Genomic DNA, 17,435 nt, shown 5'->3' with positions numbered 1-17,435 from the left:
AGGTAGGCTGACCCAGGGTCATTTCTTTGGATGCTTACAATCTGTTTAAATGAATACCCCTCTTACTTTTAAATAACTGGTTTCTTCTAGGAATAGTGTCGCACATGATTTTGCCAAGGTCATTTTCTATATTTTGGCATATTCCACAGCCTGTTACTAGTTCTGCAGACTAACTCAGAGGCTAAAGTGCTGTTACGGGGCTTACCAGCATGTTAGACCGAACTGGTTCAGGGACCGAGTGCCAGGCTGCTGTATGATTTCAGTATAACCATTCGATCCAGTGCAGAGGATGGACATCAGTCCACCGCTGTATCATACAATATAACAGTTCTGCTGCATCACAATTTATTTGGTACAAGTTACTAATGCGGTTATGTATTCAAAAAAGAGTCCAAAGTGAATAATCTAAAGTTATAAACACATGAGAAATATATGAAACATCCAAACATTCAGAGAGTATGAACGTACCTGGGTGCTCAGAGGATGATCGCTACACACATAGAGTGTGGAAGGCTCTGGCTACAGAATACTCCCAGTCCTTTGACAATCTTAACCTCTTAAATACCCATTTCATTTAGTCCTACATCTGGTATAATAATTAATCGCATGCGCAGTGGTGATTCTGATAGGGATCACACCGTCAAACAGACAAACAGAGGGTGTTGTCACCTAAAGAGGGGGTTTGTTTCCTCCAGAGAGACGTTACCTACAATCAGGGTTGGGAGGATTACTTTAAAAATGTATTCCAATACAATTACTGATTACCTTTTAAAAATTGTATTCAGTAACCAAATCCAAGTATCACAATATTAAAGTAATGTAACTTGATTACTTTCCGTTACTTTTGGATTTCCTCAATGCCAAATGTGCAAATGAAGACAACAGAAAAGAGACATCAATAGCCTTATCCGTGTATATTGGTGGTTTTCTCCATTTTGATGTCTGTGATGGATATAAATGCTGAAAAACATTGGTCCAACCTTGAAGATAAAGACATGTACTGCTAGAGTCATAAACTGTGCAACTCAATGGTCACATGCATTTCATGAAGTGGTTGTGCAATCCACAAACCCCTCCTAAAAGGGCACACACCAGCTTTTTCAGATGACATACTTTCTGCATTTGTGCAGTAGTAGTGCTATATAAATAACATCTGGTGTGGGCGTCCTACTTATTACTGAGGAAATTAACTTAGTATGCTACAAATATCAAAATGTACTATATTGTCATAGCTATGTGTTAGACAACAAACTGAAATCAATACTAAATATGTAAAGCTCTTTTCATGTGCCACTGTATTGATTGGAATGTCAGGATATCCTTTTTGGGCCCAAATGCAGCATTTCACCGAGATATTTTACTAGTGAATCACACATAATTTGCGACAACACAGAAGAAAGTATGAACCATTGAAAATAAAAATAAACCGGTCATCCCCTACTTTTCTTACCCGTAGTTGAACACTCTCTCACTGACAACTGTTTTTACAAACAAATACCTTGCATAATTGTACACTTTTTGCCCAATCCCCTTTGCAATATAGCGTGGGCCTGCTAGGCGGAAATGTGAACTAGTTCAGTTTGTTGCCCTGAAGGAAAATGGACATGAGGGCCGTGTGGTTGTGGTTTGATGTGTGCATATATGTCACGCCAGCGCTGAACTCTGCTCCTGCCTGCCACGCCCCCTTCGACTTCAACTCATGCACCTCCGTCTCATTCACAATCACTGGAGTACTAATAACGCACACCTGTCACCTCTCTACTTGAACCCTTCACTCCGTGTCTGACCTCGCATCATCGTAAGATGGATTTCACTTAAGTGTTTTCTGTAAGTCAACAGCACAATGTAAACTTAGAAAAGAAAATGAGGAAACCAAGTTTTAAGAATTAAACCTGCCCTCTGCTCAGTGTTTTTTAAAGCAGCAATAAGTAGTTTTTGGCTTGTAACTCCCCCTAGCGGCAAAACCTGTTGAAATTTGCTTTCCTCGTTTATGACAAACTAGCGAGTCAACAACTTTGCTAACACAGTCAAGAAAAGATGGCTAGCTCTGAATCGAACTTGTATCCAAATGTGTCCTTCAGCTCTCGCCAACAAGTAAAAGCTGTTCCGATAGTGACTGTCACTACCCAATCCTAGTCATGTATGCTCAGACACAAAGGACTCCAGAAATCTTACATACCGCAGTATTTTCCCTACAGATCCCCGATGGCAATGGCGGAGAGGCCATTCTTCATATTAAAAGTAATTGTAGCGGCACCATTTTTTTCAAGCTGTTATTTAAGGTAAAAAAGTTACATATTGTTACTTTAAAGACAAATCTGCTTGTCATTATGCAAATTCAGCCTACAGACCTACATTGAAAGTGCACAGCACCACAGTTTACAAAGCATAGGCTAATAAAAAAAAAATCAGCACAGATTTAGAACATCCATAGTATTTTTAATTAATCAAGTGTCCACTTTCTGAACTGTCAAAGATTACACTGAAAATTCAGTTAAGCTGCCACGAACATATTTCAGTCAGGGGTTTGTGTTTTATTTAAACACGATCATTCCAGTTATCACAGTCCCCCTTTTTCATTACGTTTGTAGGCAAGTAATACTAACAGGTAAGCTAACCAACTTTAATCTTAGCTAACTGGATGTCTGTGTAGACGTAAGCAGTGTTGGTCTTGCCTGTAAATGCTTCATGAAATTTGACGTGGAGTCCTTGGACAACAACAGTATTTTCACTGCAGGGAGCCATAAGGTGAACTGCACTGTTATGTTCTTCCCACTTTCAGCTTCGAGGACAAAATAGTGTAGATATTTCAAGCCAGGGAAAGCATTTTTTGAACTCGAGGTTATCATATGGACTTGTAGTTTTCTCTGTTGTCGTCTTTCTCGTGACGTCTTTTTGTATCCTAATTACATAACTCCGTTCCATGTATTCCGTTACTCCACAAGCCTGCCTACAATCCACAGAGACCAGAATTCTCATGTTTCTGAGATCCATTCAAAACTAATCCATTCAGCTGCAGGACTGAGACCACTGTACCACTCAGACTGAGACCTTTCAAATGAACCCAAACATGACAAAGAAATCATCTTCTAAAGCAATATAAAAATATTAGTACTCTGAAATCCATTTTACTGCCCTTAGTTTAACCCTTGCACAGAACAGCACAGGGAGAAACCCAGAAACCCAGAGACAGGTCGTAGAGATAAGAACACCAGCAGGGGTGTGGGAAAGTCAATTGAATGGAACAACGGCTGATTTATCCGTCATCACTTCTTCTCTTTTTACCAGCTTACAGGGAAATGATTAGGAAAGGCCTTTCATAGCCACCCCCCCCCCCCCCGACACACACATACACACACACACACACACACACACACACACACACACAGTGCATGGGGTGTTGTACAAAGCATGGTGCAACAATGCCCAACGTTGTTCTCAGTGAGAAATAAAAATCAGCTTATGAAAAAAATTAAAATTGTCTTTCTCTTAACCTAATTATGTGACCAATACATGTATGTATTCTTTCTGTGGTGAAAAACACGGTAGTGAATGTGAAGAAGCCGTGTTGTGAGTTCTCACTCTCAACAGACTTGAGCGAAGTCCAGGACATCTGTTTGTTATTTAGCCTTCTTTAAATCACCGTCACAGGAACAGAGTGTGAGAACGTTCCTGTCTCTCATTTCCTCAAATGTGTGTGAAATTCTGTCTGATATCAAATTTCACCCAAAAGTTTTTAAAAGGTGCAATCGTTTGTTATGAAAGGTATTGAAATGCTTCTAGACCCACAATACTGGCATATATTTGAAGGATAATTGTCGAGAATCGGTCATGTGTCTTCTGTGAATTGTTGCATTGTTGATACTGGAGTCAAGTATTTGATGACAATTTAGAGGGCCTGGACAACCTCTGCATGAAAAGGGGCTGACAGAAGACCATGTGTGTGAAGTGCACAACATTGGGCAGCATGGTTTATTCTCCTGCCTTAAGGGTTAGATTATCAAGTCAGGCATTTTCATTTTTTGTCAACTAAAATGGCTCCTTTGAATAAACACTTACCATAGTCATGTCAGTTCAGACGAGGAAGAGGAAGGAAACAGGTCACATTAGCTAACACACCCACTGACACACATACCTACTGTACATCCTCACCCAAGCATGAACCCACACACACACACTTTTTTTCGTGATTTTGTCTTGATGTGTTGTGTAGTGTGAGAGAGTTTAGGTTTGGGCACCCATGCTTCATGAAGTCATGATGGCCAAGCATGTTGTCAATCCTGTTCATCAGCTTCATCTGTCTGAAGCAAAGAATACAAAGCAAGAATGCAGAACATCTGCCTATGGTAAAGCATTGCTGGCGCCCTCAAAGCCAATTTGCATATACTCTGATATTCATGACGCAATCTTAATCATGCCATTTAGTACATACAATCTTTGAGCAACAGGGACTGAAAAGGTTGTGAAACAATTATTTTTCAGATGTGTAGAACTTTCACTTGTAAGTGCTTGTGTAAGAACATGTAACACATGCTTACAGTTTGAAACGCACAAACCTTGCCTGTACAGAATCAACGACGTTTATAATTTACAATGAAATTCTGCACAGTTCAGTTTAATTCAATGCAGAACGTATGTCCTGTCAAGTCATAAAAAAGCAAAGCCACATTTATTTAAAAAAAAGGGTTTGTGTTGACACAAATCTTCTTTTGGTACTGGGTCATAGTGGAGTGTCACAAATACCTCAATCTCAGACCACATCTCTTTGTTATGCACTCTAGGTTGGAGATGAGATTAGGCATGATAACCTTGCATTTGCATCTGGTGATAAACTGATACATAACCAGACAGAGAAAGAAGTCCATTAAAATGGCAGACGTGAAAAGATAACAGGAACAAATGAAAGACAAAATGTTATGGATGAAGATATTTAACTCATCGTGTTTTTTAAATGAGAGGTGGATTTGTTATGAATTGTTTTTGTCTGACACCACAGCTCCTGAAGGAAGTCAAGAAAATCTTGACTATACATTTTTTTTTGAATATATAAAATATATAAAAATAATAAAAAACTAAATTGAGAAAATCGTGTATCTAAGGTGTAATGTGGAGGACATTGCATCCCCTCACGTCTTTGGCAAGAGGTCCTGTTAGGAGGCACAGGCTAGAGTTTGAATGGGCAGAGCATAGAGGCGCGCCTGGTGTTCAACCAACCGAAAAGGGCACACGTCACCCCGCTACTCATTGAGCTCCACTAGCTGCCGGTAGCTGCTCGCATTAAGTTCAAGTCACTTATGCTTGCCTACAGAGTGCTTGCTGGTTCTTCTCCCACCTACCTAAATGCTCTTGTAAGGGCAAATGTTACACCCAGGACGCTGCGCTCGTCTAGTGAGCGTCGTTTGGCACTGCCGTCTGTGCAAGCACGGCAATCCAAACTATTCTCATTTGTAGTTCCACGTTGGTGGAACGAACTGCCTAGTACTACCAGAGCAGGGCCGAGCAGAGCCCTCTCTACCTTCAAGAAGCTTTTGAAGACCCAACTCTTCAGAGAGCACCTCCCTTCCTAACTGGCACCTTGACTAGCGCTTAACTTGCACTTCAGCAGTTACACTCCTGCACTTCTTTTTCCTTTCTAGGTCGTTTTTCTAATTCTTATGTAAAGTAGTATTTATTGTTACACCATGTTTTTTATTGCTCTTAGCTTGACTGTTCTCTCCCTTGTACGTCGCTTTGGACAAAAGCGTCTGCTAAATGACTAAATGTAAATGTAAATGTAAATGCATAGACAAACAATTTTCTTTGTAACTTGTTGTAAATGTTGTTTTCTTTCAATTATCCAACTGCATAGCAGCAGCATAAAATAGGGGAAAAAAGCACTGATTATACTGTTAGGATGGTGCTCCAAACACAGGCATACATAGTGAGAAATGCTTTCTAAGTTCAATAAATAGTGGGTCCCTGCTGGGCCTGAAGACAGCAGTATATCGGCAACACCTTACTGGCAAATTCCACTCTTTGACTGCAATTCAAAAGTAGCACAGATGGAGACAAGAAAACTTCAAACTGTTACAGCAAGATAAATGGTTTTAGCCTTGACTGCCCTGACTATGAATCCCTTGGTCTAACCACTCTGTACTCTGTAAACCGTCAGATTTGGCTCTGCCCAGAACTTTGCACAAAAAAACTGAATTTTCATCATCAGCCAGTCAGATCCATTAGAATATTTTTTTTCTTAAAGAAATGAGCATATCACTCTTCAGTGCAGAGCCACACTGTGGTAAAATGAGGAATTTAAAAATTGTACCTGCTTTAAGGTAGCACACATGGAAGCCTGAAAGTTTTCTATCAACAGTTGGAACCTCCTTTTCCAGGATTCCTGCTTCCTCATGAAAGGCTAAAGCTGAAGAGGAATTCCTTTCAGACATTTTGTGCACAGAAAGGTGATCCAACCGGTTGCAACCAGAGCATTGGAGACCTCATCAATCAAGCTCCAAGGTGAGCTGGAATGTATACACTTGTGCAAAAAGACTGCGACTCTGTTCATGAAATGATTCGTTTGTGTTGTTCCTTATAGAATGATTATGTTGGCATCATATCTGCAAGGATTCAGGGTTCAACAAAATGAAGCACATTTTCATTGGTCCATGGAGTGTTACATTCCGCAATTTACTTGGTCATTAATTGGTTGTTTATTTGCAAGACTGTCTGACGAAAAGACCCGGGACAAAGTTATGTGTAAGTATCGATTAAATACACAACCTATCGCTAACATTAGCTAACAAAAATGAAACATCAATATGCTGCCTAATGTAGTGTTTTTGTGAGAGACATTATGATAAAACTGAACATCCATTGCAGTATCAAATAACGTATAGTAACCCATTTCTGTAGAGTAGGGTGATCGGTAAAGACACTCCTACAAATGCAACACACATAGTCTGTAGCCCTGGAAAACAAAGCAGCACAACATTCAAAGAACCTGACCAGCTTGTGCACAGCTGATCGGGACATGTTCCCTATTCCACTCAGGAAATACAATGCATAACGTCTCGTCAACCGCAAGGTTACCTTGCTCTGAATGACTTGCCAGATCATTACACTCTCTTCTAAGAAATGGCTTTACCTGCGCCACACTGGTCCCCTATTGGAGTGGAACGCCAGAGCTGTTAATCAGTTTTGCCACCGCTTTATCCGAGACCGAAATCACCCAGCAACACTTTATTTGAAGGGGCGTGTAGCAAAGGGAGAAAGAAGTCACCCCATCGGCCTTGAACCTGGGTCTACAGGATACCAAACCTACACTATGACTGTAACGCCAAGCCAAGGATTTGATTGAACGCCTGGCGAAAGCGTCCTATATAACAACTTTGGATTTGTGTAAGGGCCATTGGCAGGTGCCTTTGGTCAAGGCAGCCAAGCCCTACACTGCGGACCCAACAGGGACTGTTCCAGTTTGTGGTGATGCCCACAGATGACAATGTCTTGTTTGGCACGGACTCTTTTGCTACAGCCTACCTGGATGACATTGTGGTGTACAGCACCACTTGGGAGGAGCATCTGTGTCATCTAAGTGAGGTTTTGCAGCGTATTAAGCGTGCTGGTCTGACCGTCCACCCACGAAAATGTCTGGATCCACCCAGATCCAATGGGGGGAGGACCAGGAGAGGGCCTTTCTGGATTTAAAAGAGACACTCTGTAAGGACCCTATGCTCCAGAGTCCAAACTTTGAGGAACACTTTCCCTTGCAGACGAATGCATCAGGTGTCGGCCTTGGGGCGGTGCTGCTCCAAGGAGAGGGGGAGAACCAAAAACCAGTGGCTTACATAAGCCGCGAACTTCCCTCGGGAGACCAGGTACATGGCTGTTGAGCTGGAGTGCCTGGCAGTCAAGTGGGCGCGTGACACTTTAAAATAGGATTTACTAGGGAGAGACTTCACCCTAGAGACTGACCACCCGCACAAATGCAAGGATTACCCGTTGTTTTTTAGCACTGTAGCCCTACCACTTCACGGTGCAGTACAGAGCGGGAAAGCAGAACATTGTGGCAGACTTCTTGTCCCGCCACCCTTGTGGCGAGACTCCAGAGGGGGAAAACAGTTAAACCACCATTATCACTGTTCACCCGTTTATTGTCATTACCATCCATGACATGTAGTGCTATGTCATGTCCAAGAACCAGCATGGAGGGACATATATGTCTATGTATATGCAGTAGTATACAGCAGCACTGAACTTGGCTGTAGCTTCAAAATCAGATTTCTCAACCATACTTTCCTGCACAGATTAGCAATTAGCACCATCTGAAAGGGTGAGTCCTACTGTTCATTTTGACACGTGTTTCCCTTCAAGGCTTCTTCAGCTAGAATGCAGGTTATAACAAGGTGTGAAGATGCATGAAGAAATGACTATTGATTGCGACTTTGCTGAATTTGATGTTTTCAAAAACATAATTACTCCTACCTGCTTTTTTCCACAAGCAAGTTACTAGTGACACTGTGAAGTATAAGGTCCACTCTTTCTTTTGACACTTGTTTCATGTCTACACAATAATGACTTTGTGAGTAGGCTAATTCAAACAAAAGTAATGAGTGTGTGGAAACAGATCGAAGCATATTATGACATCTGAAATGTCATGTCATTTAAAAAAAAACGTATAACTTTACAGAAGTTGGTTGCACAGACTAGTGAAACCTGCGTTGTGTAGACAAGCACAGACCCAAACTGGACACGAACTCGCAACCTCAGGCATTTTCTCTTGTGGTTTTCCTTTGCTTAAATGCTCTGAGTGGCTGGCTCTTCTCTTTTAAATGTAGCTATTTCTGCCAGGGTATGTGGAGCAAACATCAGGGGCTCTCCACTTCACTTGGTCCCATGTAAGACCTCAAACATATAAGGCCTGACTGAAACAGCTCTGTAATCCTCACACTAATATGGAGACTTAGATTAAGTTCTCATATGAAAGAATTAATGAATAATTAAAGGTAAAGTCCTATCTCATATTCCATTAACGTCTGTGTTTAATGAGTTTGATAATGAGTTGACAAAATGACTTTTAACACATTTAATGTATTTAATTTACACTATGATGTACCTGTTGATTCATTTAGAGAATGAATTCACACGTATGACACTCCTTTCTGCATTCAGGAATTAACATGCCTCATAGCAATGGACTGTTAGAGAAAGGAGGAAATGTGTTATACTCTAAAGTTATTGGCCATGACTGCCAAAAGCAGCAAGTTGATTTTTTCTAACATTATTTTTCTCCATTCTTCAGGAGCCATACACCATTCCAGCCAACAAATATGTTCCTCCAAGAGTATGGAAGGCAGGGGTGTTATTTGATTGGCTGTTGAGAAGTGTTAACACGTCGCATTAGTCAGGTTCTGTCGAAGAGCTTGGCGCGTCAGTGTCGGAGACGGAGTCATTACCTGTGTGATGTATTGACAGCCTGTTTGACAGATGTCTTACTCTAACCTTTATGTACATGCTTGGTTTATGTTTTAAGTATGTATGACTTGTCCAGTCAAGTCATAAACATGAGCAAACATGACAGTCCCTTTAAAGCTTGACTGTGAACATATAAGCTGATTAGAAAATAAAATTAAATAAATAAAAATAACCATTTTTGTATTGAAATGATTAAATTCTGTAAATGCTTTGTTGATTGCCTTTTCCTCCATACCATATTTTCTGTTATTATGACAGAAAACTTTAACATAGTCTTGCATTTCTGTACATGCCGGTTAACAAGCGAATGTAAACAGTTACCAAGAGAGAGCAAACAATTTGTGGTTGCTTTGCGACTGAGGAAGCCTGACGTAAACATTTATGACCAAATATGAGTCTGAGTGGCAGCCTATAAAAAGTGATGAATCAGAGTCTACAAAGCAGGGCAGCCAGTGCCTATCCTCCCACCACAAATGAACGAGCAATACTGCTCTCTGCTGTCTCCACCCACTATAAGAAATGAACAACTGGTTTCTGCTGTCATTCATCTACCATCCACAGTCACAATAAACAAATAAGCAACTAGCAACATTTTTCAATTCATGCATCACGACTATTAATCGAAGTGTAAATCTGTTTCAATGACCTTTCAAGTTTGGAAAGTAAAACCCTAATAAATATTATATTTAGTTATAGAAGTATGATCTCAACTTAAATGTAGTTATTATTGGCATGCCTGTCCATAGCCAGTATATTTCATTTGGTTTGTTTTCATTTTTTCCCGCTATTGCAGACCAGCTCCCAACAGAACAGCCTGTAATTGAGGGTATGACCTCATGATATTGTCCGCTAGGTTGTGTGTGAAACACACAATAAAGTGATTTATGCTTGACCTTCTGTGGTTTGACCAGGGAAAATAGCATTTACAGCGGACCGTGAGTTCTGGAATGCAGGACACTCTTCTCATGCATGAATATTCAGTTTACCTTCACTGAGATTAGTGCAAAGACATCAAAACTCTTTATGTGTTTTTTTTTTAGTACAAGTTTGCACTTTACCCTTGATTCATGAGGGTAATAAACTGTCAGGGGGTAAAATCATATTTCACCTTTTACAATTGCACATGCTCAAAAGTCCACACACACACACACACACACATTGTGTTCTCAAGACAGAGGAATGTGGGCAAGACGTGATAAAAAAAAGCCTAATAAAGATCCCACAATATGACAAATGAGAGCAGTAAGACTATGTCTTCACACATAAATGCACAATGAAACGATTCCTGAACTCAAAGAGCATACCTATCATCAAGTATAATTACTTTGATCTCAGAAGTTGTTCTGGGGGAGGGGGGGGATTAAGTGCATCAATTACTCATCATTGCACCACACACCACTGCACAGGAGGGGAACTCTGGGAACAGACAGTGACAGAGCAACAGATATTGGAAGAGTTTGCAGGCGAGACGGTATGAAAGGGTGGCGAGGGCGACAGAGGGAAAGAGCGACGTGCAGAACGGCACTGGGATGATGGTTTGACTCAGCACCAACAATGAGATGACAAAGACGTCATCTAATCACTGTCTGATCTGATGAGATGCACCACCAAACACATACCTACGCATAGACACACATCTGCCAGTGCACAAACACACACACACACACACACACACACACACACACACACACACACACACAAACGTATTTGCACCGATGTACCTGTACACACACACACACACACACACACACACACACACACACACACATAGAAACACACAGATGCACGAGTAAATAATAGCAACAACATCATGTATGTAATTACAGTCAAACATAGCCACGCAACTACACACTGACACCCTTAATGTGTGTGCATGTGCCCTATGTGAAGCGGATGATGTGGTGAATCCTGGTTGGGCCCTTGCCAATGCTCTCCAGCAGAGGAAGTTGGGCATCCCCCATCTGCGTCATTGACGTGATTTCTCTAGGGTCCTCTCCCTGCCGGGGACAGGCGGTCATTATGTGAGTGTAATTGGCGTGAAATACCCCATTGCCTCGAAGCTGGCCCATGCTGTCAGGAGATTACCCCCCTGTCTCCGGTGATTGGCCCATCAGACACTCTGCACTTTCCCATTGGCCAAGTGCTTTTTTCCTGAGTCCCATCTCCCTCCTCTTTATCTGAGTTGCCCACTGCTGTCGTGGTGCTGGGATAGGGGTACGTGCAGAGTTTCAGGTAAAGCCAATATGCTGGAAGCTGCTAGATTAACGGCACTATGTGAGAACTGGACATGGATCAACACCAACTCACACAGCGAGCACGACCTAACTCACACACACACACTCACCATGCACACACAGACATGCAAGCACACACACACACACACACAAACATGCAAGCACACACACAAACACTTGCCATACGCATGAACAAATATCCTTGTACACATGCATTCACATATGGTACAACCTCACAAATGAACACATTTGAACCCACAGAGAGAGAGAGATAGAGAGAAAGAGAGAGAGAGAGAGAGAGAAAAAGAATCACACACACAATCACAGCCACAAAATCTTACACAACCCCATACATACAAACACATGTTCTACAGGCCCCAGTCAGACCAGATCAATCAGAGGTGATCATAAGCTCTCAGTGTGTGTAGACTGATTGGTGCGTGGATAACAAATATCATCTTGAGCCATGTGACAAAGGGTGCTAGCTCTGCATTCTGTAGGAGAAAGATAAGTGAGGTGCTGTAGCCAGTCTTATAGGCAGGCAGGCTTATAGGCAGGCACATATAGAAACACATAAAAAGCTCATAGAGCCCACCTACAAAAACCACAGAAAAGCAAATACACTTGTGACAGGACAAGATGGGAGGCAAAGAATAGGGTCATACATCGGGCAAGAGCTCGTTAGACGTGAATATCTGTCATAGTCACTCAAGTGGACCCACTCATACATTCAGCCAAGTCAGAGGACACAATTGTTCCAACTCTTAACCTTTGTGAGTAACCTTTACACAATGATCTACCCCAACCAAAGGGAAAATGTGTTTGTATATCACAGGACATTAAACTCATCACACTGGAGCCTTTCTCCATGCTTAACATGGTGAATAAGGAACTGTAGACACTGGAAGCTTTCCTGTCAGGAAGAAGGAAATCAATGCAGTTCCAAAGTATGTCAAGATGGTGCAATGTGGGAAGAATTGTGTTAATGGGTCATGGCAATACAATGTCATTGTATCTTCACCCGAATTCTATTACTGTATTTGAGGTTTTCCTGTTTTCTGAGAGAGAGAGAGAGAGAGAGAGAGAGAGAGAGAGAGAGAGAGAGAGACACTGGCGTCATGTCCCCACCACTTTTTGAAATCACCAATTTCGTCACCACCACTTTTGAAAACTGAAAATAAAATCTCACTACAATGAATAGAAAGCTTCTCAATCATCATCATCCTTTACGCCTATGTGGCATGTGGTTGTCATTTGTGTTGGTTTCGTGGCAATATTTACTGTGGTAGGGTTGCTGGCCCCACGCACATTACCAGAGCCCTGTTAGCCGGCATGACCCATTACCACCTCTACGTCCAGGACGTAGGGTTGGACTTTGGGAGGCAGAAAGCTTCTCAAACAACATGCTTAATTACCGTGGATAGATGATAATCACATTGATACACAAAAGTCAAAGTTGTGTGTAACGTTATGTGTAAGTCTAAGTGTTACAATGTAGCCATTCTTTGATGATCCCCAGTCAGATGCCATCACCTTTCTTCCAGTGCAGCAGTTTATCTAAATACATGCTTTTCTATATGTCAGAAACTTTATGTGCTGACAGTTTCTAAGAGTTGCTACCATCGCAAGTTTTGTCTCCAGCACTTTTCAAACCAAACCGACGCCCATGAAGACAGAGAGAGTGGGGAATTATTCTTCCTGCCTAAACATGTCAGTCGTTGAGACAGAGAAAGTGGATCACTCCCTCTATGTGTGTGTGTGGGTTTGTGTCTCTGAGTTGTTTTACACAGCGTTTTCAAGACGGGGATATTGCACCCTCATCTACCTCGCTCTTCGGTGTAAAAGGTGTGGGGGCGGAATGGGGGGGGTCATTGTTTCTATGCCGGCGGCGGAAGTAGTCACATAGCTGGAACGACTCAAGTGTTAAATGGAGAGCTGTCCATGGCAGAACAGGGGTCTGACTCAGCCTAGCAGCTAACTAAAATGTAGAAAGACAACTGTGTTGTCAGAACGCACAAATCTGACATGATAAGCATTAACATGTTGTACATGATGCACAACAACTTTGCTTGAGTCTGAACATTGCTATAAATGAGCACAGCTTCCAAGACCCCTCCGACACTATGGTGACCCTCCATTGTTAAAATTAAAGGTAGGTTAGTTCATTTCGGTTCACACGTGGGTTCTGGTGTATTCAAGACAACTTTGAATTGTGTTGTGATGTTTCGACCTCCGACTTTAATGTATTTGAGCCAAATGTAAGCACAATAATGTGGTGATGACTCATCAGTGGACTTTCCTTCTATCTGCTGGGTATCAACAATTAAATGCAACTCCTTTTTTGTTCATTTTGACATACTGCCTCTTCATGCACCTTCTTACTCATATAAAAAGGTTTTTAACCTTTGATATAGTCAAAATCTCGGTCAGGCTCGTTGCCATATTGATGTTAAATTGATTAAATGATACGCTTCACTGAAGCCGGGGATATTTTTTACGCTGGGTTTTTCACTCGATTTCAGGTGCCATTCTAGAATTGAGAAAAAACTGAGTTCAGAGTGGTCTCGAACACGGCATTATTAGTCAAGCTAGATGCTATGCTAAGCGTCACGCCTACATGCTATGTAAACAGACACACTAGGGCGTCATTATTCCACCTCTGTTTGGTTCAGTATAATCAAGAGAAGGCGGCAAAATGAGGGGTCTTCCTAATGGCATCATTGCGGGATCGCTATATAAAAAGGACCCATCTCACTTTTTAGCCCCAGGGGAAAGAGGGTTTCCTCAAGCCTGTTGCTGCTGGAACAGCCCTGTATCCCCAGACACATGGAAAGGGCCGTGTCATAGCAAGGCCTTAGTAATCCACAGCGAAGGAATAGAGACGGTTTACAAAAACATGATGACTACTTCACCTGGTTACAAAGTGTGGATTGGTGTCACGTAGCACTCAAAAGCAATGGAAAGCAGCTACATTTCACATTGAATGGGGTCCAGAAACAGCACTAAGCGTACAGATACAGAGCCTCTAAGAAAGCCAGATTTCCCATGTATTACCTGTGATTCACCATCCACCCATGAGTCAAGAAGTGACTTAATGTCAGAAGAAAGGAACTAATATTTCATGTTTAAAGCGTTGTATTCTCTGGAAGTAACTTAAAAACTTATGAGAGACACAATACAAACAGTATTCAGGTCCGCATCCGACTCTCTGTTCATTTCTCGATCCCACTCCCAATCTCCCCCTCAGCTCATTTTCTGTCTCCCTTCGCTGTCCTGTCCGATTAAATCGCAAAAAAACCCCAAAAATGTTTTTACTATGGTTAACAATAAAATAAAAACAGTGGAAGTCCAAAGCAGTCCTGTGTGATAGTCAAAAATGTTAGAATTGCTAATCATACATGCTTCTATTCTTTCCAAGCAGCGCTACGACAGGAGATATCTCATCTCAGGAGATTCCTTTTCATCCAAGCAGGCCAGTGCTCCATGATGGAACGCGTTGCTAAGGTTTTAGGGACAGATGTTGATGCAACACAATGTCACAAAATCTAAGTTTGTAAAAACTGAACTGAATATGGTATGTTTGTGTCTGGGTATGTCTGAGTGTGCTTGTGTGTTTGTGTGTGTGTGTGTGTGTGTGTGTGTGTGTGTGTGTGTGTGTGTGTGTGCGTGTGTGTGTGTGTGTGTGTGTGTGTGTTTGTGTGTTTGTGTGTGTGCCTATGCACCAGGGAGAGGTACATTTTACTAAGAAAAAAAAATGACCTAAGGCATTGTTGTTTCGCGAATAAAAGAGTAATATTCTTTTTATTCCAACATAGTTGTTCAGAAGTCCAACTGAATTATTGTTGAGGGAATTTAGTGCATCCTTCCAGAGCAGCAATATATTCTATGACCTCTTGCACTTCCGCAGGCCAGATGTTTCTGGATATGTGTGTGTGTGTGTGTGTGTGTGTGTGTGTGTGTGTGTGTGTCGGTGTGTGTGTGTGTGTGTGTGTGTGTGTGTGTGTGTGTGTCGGTGTGTGTGTGTGTGTGTGTGTGTGTGTGTGTGTGTGTGTGTGATACATCTTCAGTGGGTGTATCCGCCAAACGTCTGCATGGTGGCCTCAGACCTACAGTATTTCTGAGCCTTATAAGGTTAGAGCCAGAACCTTTAAACCTCCCTGAACACACACACACACACACACACACAACACAGACTGGCAGCATGACTGTGCGACTGGATGGCAGACCTTCTGAGACTCTCCCTTTCTCACACACGCACCCTCACTCGCCATCTTCAGACAGCATCACACCATTACATCACCTTCACACATCCGTCATAAGGGCTTAGACCTCCCTGGTGGAAAGTGAGCCTGTGTAGTGAGGGTCTGCTTTCACTCAGCCTAAGGCTCACTCTCATAAAGCAACTTCATAGAGACTTTCTTACATGAGGAAAGTATGAGAGGGAAAGAAAAGACACAGAAGAAGCCAGGAGAGGAGAGGAGAGGAGAGGAGAGGAGAGGAAGACAGCGGGGGAGGGGAGTGAGAGTGTCATCAACATAAACAACAAAACAGAATGATCTATAAAATGACAAATTCCTTGTGAAATTGCTCTGTACAATGTATGCTTCTACTATTCAACATGTGTAAAAACATGTTGCCTGACAATGTATTTTATACTATTTGCATCCCACTCAGTGAATTGGTTTTCACAGCTGGATTTCTAGGTTGGAAGCTGTGCCGAACTGGTGTGAGTCAAAATGGTGTGAGGTCCACTAAGTTGCAGAAACTTCACCAAAAGTAAGGCAAACTGTGACAGGGTCTGATATGAAATCCGATTGCAGAGAAAGCTCAGAGGTGACTCAAAGGTAGGTTAGTCAGATTGGACATGGATGAGGAGTAATACATTTACAAAATAATGGGATCTTTTCAGAGGCCGTCTAGACCTCTGAAGTAGTGTCAACATTGAATGTTTTAACAGTTCAAGTAACAGACTAAACAGACAACACCAGACAGACACCAACTAAAACAAAAAACATCACCAGTGTCAACTAGAAGTCAAAACCTTGAATCCCTTGGTAACCGCAATGGACACACAAAGGGTTAAAAAAAATGTCTCCCTAATGTTTTGTGTCCAGTTTTTGAATGATAAGGTCAAAATGTACTATATTCTCCATACTATTAATGATATTTGGTGTGGTATATTTGGATTCACTGCATGTATGCAGTTACACCACCATATAAAGGCTACAATAATGAATAGGTGGAAGAGATTTTATTAGGGTGTTTTTCTGTACCCTACAGTACAGTGCCTGGTCATACAGTTTACAGTTTTTCTCGATTGCTTAAGCACGATTTTGATTGTTTTGTTTTGTTTTTCAAAACACTACACACAATTAGCACAACCACACACCCAATTAGCAAAACACCTTGACCTCTTGTAAAAACTAAATCAAAACCATTTTTTGTTACCATATGAAACACACATGTTGCATATGACTTAATTCTGTTTGTACCAGACAAAAATATCAGACAAACGTAAAATAGCTCTCAATTGCCCAGGTCCAAACTGAGAGCTTTGTGATGGAATATGGTCATTCAGTTGGTAAAACCAACTTAATTTAAAGTTGTTAGCATCCTGAGACTCTGTTTAGTTGTGGCCCTCTGTTGGCCATTTTGTGTTTTGTACTTGTGTGCTTTAATTTGTTTTGGTTTACCATGCGTCTGTTGCCCCGCCCGTAATTCGTCCCTTTGTTCTGTTCCCCGCAAATATTG

The sequence above is a fragment of the Clupea harengus genome, chromosome 10 (genome assembly GCF_900700415.2).
Source record: "Clupea harengus chromosome 10, Ch_v2.0.2, whole genome shotgun sequence".
Lineage (NCBI taxonomy): Eukaryota > Metazoa > Chordata > Actinopteri > Clupeiformes > Clupeidae > Clupea > Clupea harengus.
The sequence above is the reverse complement of the archived record's forward strand: the minus strand, read 5'-3'. Positions refer to the sequence as shown.